The following is a 6,961-nucleotide window of genomic DNA, read 5'->3' as shown; positions in this document are numbered from 1 at the left end:
ATTAACATGTAGGGAAGGCTAAGTTCGGGTGTAACCGAACATTACATACTCAGCTGAGAGCTTTGGAGACAAAATAAGAGAAAATCACCATGTAGAAAAGTGAACCTAGGGTAACCCTGGAATGTGTTTGTATGACTTTGGTATCAAATGGAAAGTAATAAAGAGTATTTTAGAAGCGAGCGGGCTATAGTGGAGGTGGAGGCCTATTCGAGAAATCGCCATAAGGGTGGACCAGGAGTGACTCTAGAAGGTGTTTGTATGATATGGGTATCAAATGAAAGGTGTTAATTAGGGTTTTAAAAGGGAGTGGCTCTTAGTTGTATATGTGAAAGCGTTTTGTGGACCAGGGTGACTCAGAACATCATCTGTCGGGTACCGCTAATTTATATATATATATCGTCGGTCCAATGCCAAAGAAACGAATGTGCATATTTGATGTGTTCAGAAAAACGCATTGTTAAAAAAAGAGATTTAATTAATAGAGATTTAATTTTGTATTTTTCAACCACTATAGGAAGGTTTACTTTTGTAAACCACTAAGTAATGTTAATTGAAAAATGATTTTTAAATTTTTCTCAAAAAAATGCGCATTTGTTGTTTTAGCTTCGCAAAATTTTACATGTATAATATTTCGTTTAAAAAAAAATGGAACATTCGCGTCTTTGGCATTGTACCGACGATATGTAATACTACGAACAGTATTCCTGTCATGATTCCAAGGGCTTTGGATTTCGCCCTGCAGAACTTTTTTATTTACTTCTACTTAATATGGTAGATATCACACCCATTTTACAAAGTTTCTCCTAAAGTTATATTTTGCGTCACAAAAACCAATCCAATCACCATGTTTCATCCCTTTTTTCGTATTTGGTGTAGAATTATGGCAGTTTTTTATTTTTTTCGAAATTTTCGATATCGAAAAAGTGGGAGTTGTCATAGTCGGATTTTGGCCATTTTTTATACCAAGACCAGCAGCCCGGCAGAAGTTGTTCTGCCCTAAATTTGGTCTATCTGCATACATTTTAATAAGCTTTTTTCGTCTAACTCTGCCCTCGCCCCTCTACACTTTTTCCTAAACTTTGTATTCACTACTCCCTCCGTATTTTTCGCTTCATCTCACTCCATCTTCTTCTCATTCTATCTCATTCTCAGTCTCCTTCTCTCTTTGCTCTTCTCTCAAGTTTTTCTCATTCTTCTTCATATCTTATTGCCAGTCCCATAGGGTGGTATGTATTTCGTTCCAGTCCCATTCCGAGTCTCAGTCTCAGTCCCTGTCCTAGTCCTTATCCCAGTCCCAGTCCGTCTCTGGTCTACTTCCCGGAAAAAAGCATCGCAAATACTAAAACAGGCAAATTTGTATACCAAATTTCAGGCAAATCGAATAGGATGTATGTAAATAGGTATGTGGGTATTATTAATTCATGTCTTTATATCGGCTTCGAATGCATATTTATCAGTTTTGCCAGGTTGATGGGACTAAATCGAATATCACAATGAAAATTACTTTAAAGCTCTCAGCAACAGCTCTCACTTGATATCCATAATACACACACATTCTAGGTGTATCCGCGTCCATGTTTTGTCCTATATCTCGACACCCTAGTCACCCAGCGGTGTAAAACTTACTCTGTACTAAAGCACACATCAACAGCTTCAATTTGATACCCATAATGTAAAAACACATTCTAGGTGTATCCGGGTCCATGTTTTGGCCTATATCTCGAGACTCTAGTCACCCAGCGGCATAAAACTTACTCTGTACTAAAGCACACATCAACAGCTTCAATTTGATACCCATAATGTAAAAACACTATCTAGGCGTTCACGCGCCCACGTTTTGGCCTATATCTCGGGACCCTAGTCACCCAGGGGTATGAAAATTACCCTCTACTAAAGCACTCATCAACAGCTTTCATTTTTTATCCATATTCTATAAACACATTCTAGGGGTACCCGGGTCTACGTTTTGGCCTATATCTCTAGAGCCAAGTCACCCAGGGGTATGAAAATTACCCTCTACTAAAGCACTCATCAATAGCTTTCATTTGTTATCCATATTCTATAAACACATTCCAGGGGTACCCGGGTCCACTTTTTGGGCTATATCTCGAGATCCTGCGCGTCGATCCTGAATTTTCTTTGCTATCTTAGGCAATCTACACCTTTCACACCTCCGCATATTAGAAGAAAACTGGCCCTACAGCTTCTTTTGCCAATAATAAACTATTCAGAGCTTGTTTATAACAAGTTGGACTCATGTTCTGCACACAAAGTTGAGGTCGCCTTTAATCATGTAACTCGTTACGTTTTCGGTTTACGAATTTGATCATATTTCGGCTTGGAGGTCCAAGCTATTAGGATGTAACATATTTGACTACCAAAAAGCTAGAAGTGTAATTTGTTTGTACCGCTTGATTGTCACAAAATCACCAGCATATCTTTTTGAGAAATTGACATTCACTAGGTCTCCCAGGATGAGTAATCTAGTTGTGCCTAGCTTTAACTTCGTTGCTTCGACAAGGCTGTTTTTCGTCAACACCGTACGTATTTGGAACTCTATCCCAGCTGCAATTAGGAATAATGTAAACCAAAGCAACTACAAACATATTATTTTCAGTTATTTTTCTAGTCAACAAACTTAAACTGGGCATTTATTTTATTTTTATCTTATCTTAATCTAATTTAACCAAAATTTAAAATTAAAAAAAAAATTAAAAATTTTAAATTTTGTAGTATTGTTTTGATATTCTTGTTTTCTAGCATCTTTTTTAATTTATTTATTTAAATGAATTATATGAATTATGTTTGTTGTACTACAAAAGACAATTTGTTTTACTGTACTAATGTATTCTCACCGAATAAATGAAATGAAATGAAATGAAAATAAACCTCACGGAGCCCGAGACCTTTCCAACGAATGCAAAACCGTGGAAATCGGTTTGTGCGTTCTGGAGTTATAGCGTCAGGAAAGAAAACCCGACTTATATTTATATTATATATAAAGTGAGTTCAGATATGTACATGAACTTAGTTTAGTAAAGATATATCGATTTTTGCTCAAGCTTTCGGCCGAGCGAAAGGACAGGAGGTCGACTGTGTATAAAAACTGGGCGTGGCTTCAACCGATTTCGCGCATCGTTATCGTCCTAGAATCTAAGCCCCTACCAAATTTCACAAGGATTGGTAAATTTTTATTAGACTTATGGCATTAAAAGTATTCTAGACAAATTGAATCAAAAAGGGCGGGGCCACGCCCATTTTGAAATTTTGTTCTATTTTTGTATTGGGTTGCACCATATCATTACTGGAGTTGAATGTTGACATAATTTACTTATATACTGTAAAGATATTAAATTTTTTGTTAACCCTAGTTCGACTGACGCGTCACCGGGGTGACTATTTAATATTCTCCCCTCAAAAAAACATATTTTTAATAAATTTGTTTAACTCATTTTCCGTAATTTAAGTTAATGAATTTTAAGTAGAAATAATACAAAATAAGGTTTTATAATTTTAGTCAGAGACAACTGTAACGGATTGAAAACTTGTATTCTTTTTTGGCCGACGTGACCACGAGTAAATACCAATTACAAGCACGACATATACATATGAAAATATTATTGGCTTATGATCGTTTATGAGAACAGATTTATATAAAAAATAGAAACTTGATTCGCTGCACTGAACACATTTGACAATGGACTGTGCTCCTGGCATACTGGCTTTTTACAAACTAAGCAAACTTTCCGGGAGTTCCGTTGTATTTTATACACTTGTTGACAAACATGACACTTGGCCTTGATTTTCATTCGACCTGGTTCGTCACGTTGCTCAATTTGCGATTCCGATGCAAAGGGGCATAGATAAACGGGTATTCAGAACATCCTCCATAGGGGTACGTACGTGATAATGCTGCAGGATTCGGGGGTTTGATGCTCCCCCAATTGATTGTCCACCTAATGCCATTGCATCCAACATATTGATAAATAGAGCCAATGGCCACCGATGCAACTTTCTTTTGCATGTGTAAACTCCGAGCATTTGATCCATTGTATCGACACCACCTCTTGTACGATTGTAGTCGAGAATTATTTCAGGCTTGCTTGAGGGAGAATCGATTGATGCATTATTGTGCTAGGTAGAGAGCAAAAAACATTTTTGTTGGCTTTAGCTTTGTAACTTAGGAGGACATTTTCATTGCGGAACGCAAACTTAGATTCACCCAAAGGCGAAGACTTATCAAACTGCAGCTCTCTAGGAATGAAGCGCTTGTTTTTACGGACAGTGCCAACTAAACTGAGCTTGATGTTCTTTAGCTCATAGGCAAGGTGCAATGAAGTGAAAAAGTTGTCCGTGGTTACATTTCGTTCACTATTTTTCCATGGTTGCATCAACTCAAGCACAATTTTATCACCTAAATTAGAAGATGTTGCCTGCCCATGTTGCCGCCCTAAATACAATATAACATGCAAGGGATAGCTGGTTTCCGCATCACACGCCCAAAATATTTGTATGCCGTATTTTGCTGGTATTGAGGGGATATATTGACGGAACGCCACTCGACCACGAAATGGATAAAGTTGCTCATCAATTGTTACATTACTATGGGGTCGATAATGATTCCGCATGTTTTCGTTCATAAGCATCCACATTTCCGATATTGGAGATGCTTTATCTGTTTCCTTTCGAGCCTCACGTGTTCTATTATTATCAAAGCGAATAGTGCGGAGAATAGCTTTAAATCTATTTCTGCTCATCGCAGCACGGTAGAGTGGAAATGAATAACAAGCCCATAACTCATCAATCGTCTCCATGCTGTACTTATGGAAACCACAAGCTAATAAAATTCCATAAAATGCATCCAATTCAATACTGTCAGTTTTTTCCCATATTTTTGGGGGCGACTGTTGATGTTTCTCCTTCCTTGGGCCAGTTGCTCGCCTTTTCTGTTTGTGTGGCGTACTATTGCGTCCTTCATAACATCGGAAAGCAACAAATTAAACGCATCCAAGAGGCTCATAGGTCATTGGAAAGCAGGCCCACCTAAACATAATCAAAAGCAAATAAATAATTATTTGCATATAATATACACTTCATTGGCAGACCTCTTTGTCTAAGTATATTGTGGCCACGAGTTTGACCTGTTGGTGATGGATTCTGAGACCACTGAGTTCCATCGGGCGCTTTATACAATAATTGCGACCCTATAATATTAACCATACTACCTTCTATTTCTTCATCGCTATCTGGCTCAACCACTTCCTCAATCACATCCCCTGTCTCAGCATCCGATGCAATTTCGCCACTTGATTTTCCCTACAAATTGGCCGGACGGGACCTACATGTTTTATGCCGACTCCGAACGGCATCTGCAAGGAGGAGGGGTTTTCACTGAGAGGTTTTCATTGCGGAAATACACCCGGAGCGCTTACCAAACACTGCCGAGGGGCGACCCCGCTTAGAAAAATTTTCTTCTAATTGAAAAACCTTATTTTTAAAATTTTGATGTTGGGGTGTGAACCCAGGGCATACGGTGTGGTAGGCGGAGAACGCTACCACCACACCACGGTGGCCGCCAAAATGAGTTGTAAAAATTGTCGGCCGAATGAGGGTTAAAATTTGACTTTTTACTAGTTTTTATTTAGCACATATATAGTAATAGTAGTAACGTTGCTACCAAATTTCATCATGATATCTTCAACGACTGCCAAATTACAGCTTTCGAAACTTTTAAATTACCTTCTTTTAAAAGTGGGCGGTGCCACACCCATTGTCCAAAATTTTAATAATTTTCTATTCTGCGTTATAAGGTCAAGCCACCTACCAAGTTTCAACGCTTTATCCGTATTTGGTAATGAATTATAGCATTTTTAAGGTTTTTCGAAGTTTTCTATATCGAAAAAGTAGGCGTGGTTACAGTCCAATATCGTTCATTTTAAATAGCGATCCGAGATGAGTGCTCATGAACCTAAATACCAAATTTCATCAATATACCTCAAAATTTAATCAATTTATCGTGTTAACGGACAGACGGATCGACGGGCAGACGGACGGACGGACGGACATGGCTCAATCATATTTTTTTCGATACTGATGATTTTGATATATGCAAGTCTATATCTATCTCGATTCCTTTATACCTGTTCAACCAACCGTTATCCAATCAAAGTTAATATACTCTGTGTGCAAAGCACGCTGAGTATAAAAATAAACATATTGTTACGAATATTAGCAACACTAAGGGGTAATGCCATCTCTAAGCCGATGCTAAACAGTGACTTGATGCACATCAATAATTCAATCATTATGTCTACACATACATATTTACGTATACGCAGCGGAGAAGCAACGCACAAACACATGCATATATCTTACCTGAGGTGCTCACAAGAGAGGTCAATAAGTTGTGCAAGTATTACTCACGCGCATATGAGAAGCTATAAACGTAGTTGTGGCTGGTGATTTTGTAGCTGATAACTAAATAGTAAGTTCTGGAATGGAAAAGCCTAGAAGTATGCAACGAGGAAACCAGACAGTATAAAAGGCGGCAACAATAGAGGCGCGAGAATCAGTTTTGATTAAGCACGCTATCTGTCGAGTAATATAAGTGTTATTTTCAAAGTAGTCTAATAAACACCATTTGCGTTACTGAATAAAAAAAAAATAAATAAATAAATGTAAGGCGCGATAACCTCCGAAGAGATCTAAGGTCGAGCTTCTTTTCCAATTTGCGTCGTGCTCCTGTTGTTGTTGTTGTTGTAGCGATAAGGTTGCTCCCCGAAGGCTTTGGGGAGTGTTATCGATGTGATGGTCCTTTGCCGGATGCAGATCCGGTTCGCTCCGGTACCACAGCACCAATAAGGTGCTAGCCCGACCATCTCGGGAACGATTTATGTGGCCACATTAAACCTTCAGGCCATCCCCTCCCTCCCCACGATCCAAGATCCATGAGGAGCTTGGG

The sequence above is a fragment of the Eurosta solidaginis genome, chromosome 1 (assembly GCF_040869045.1).
Source record: "Eurosta solidaginis isolate ZX-2024a chromosome 1, ASM4086904v1, whole genome shotgun sequence".
NCBI classification, from domain to species: Eukaryota; Metazoa; Arthropoda; class Insecta; order Diptera; family Tephritidae; genus Eurosta; species Eurosta solidaginis.
This window is presented reverse-complemented; position numbering follows the sequence as displayed.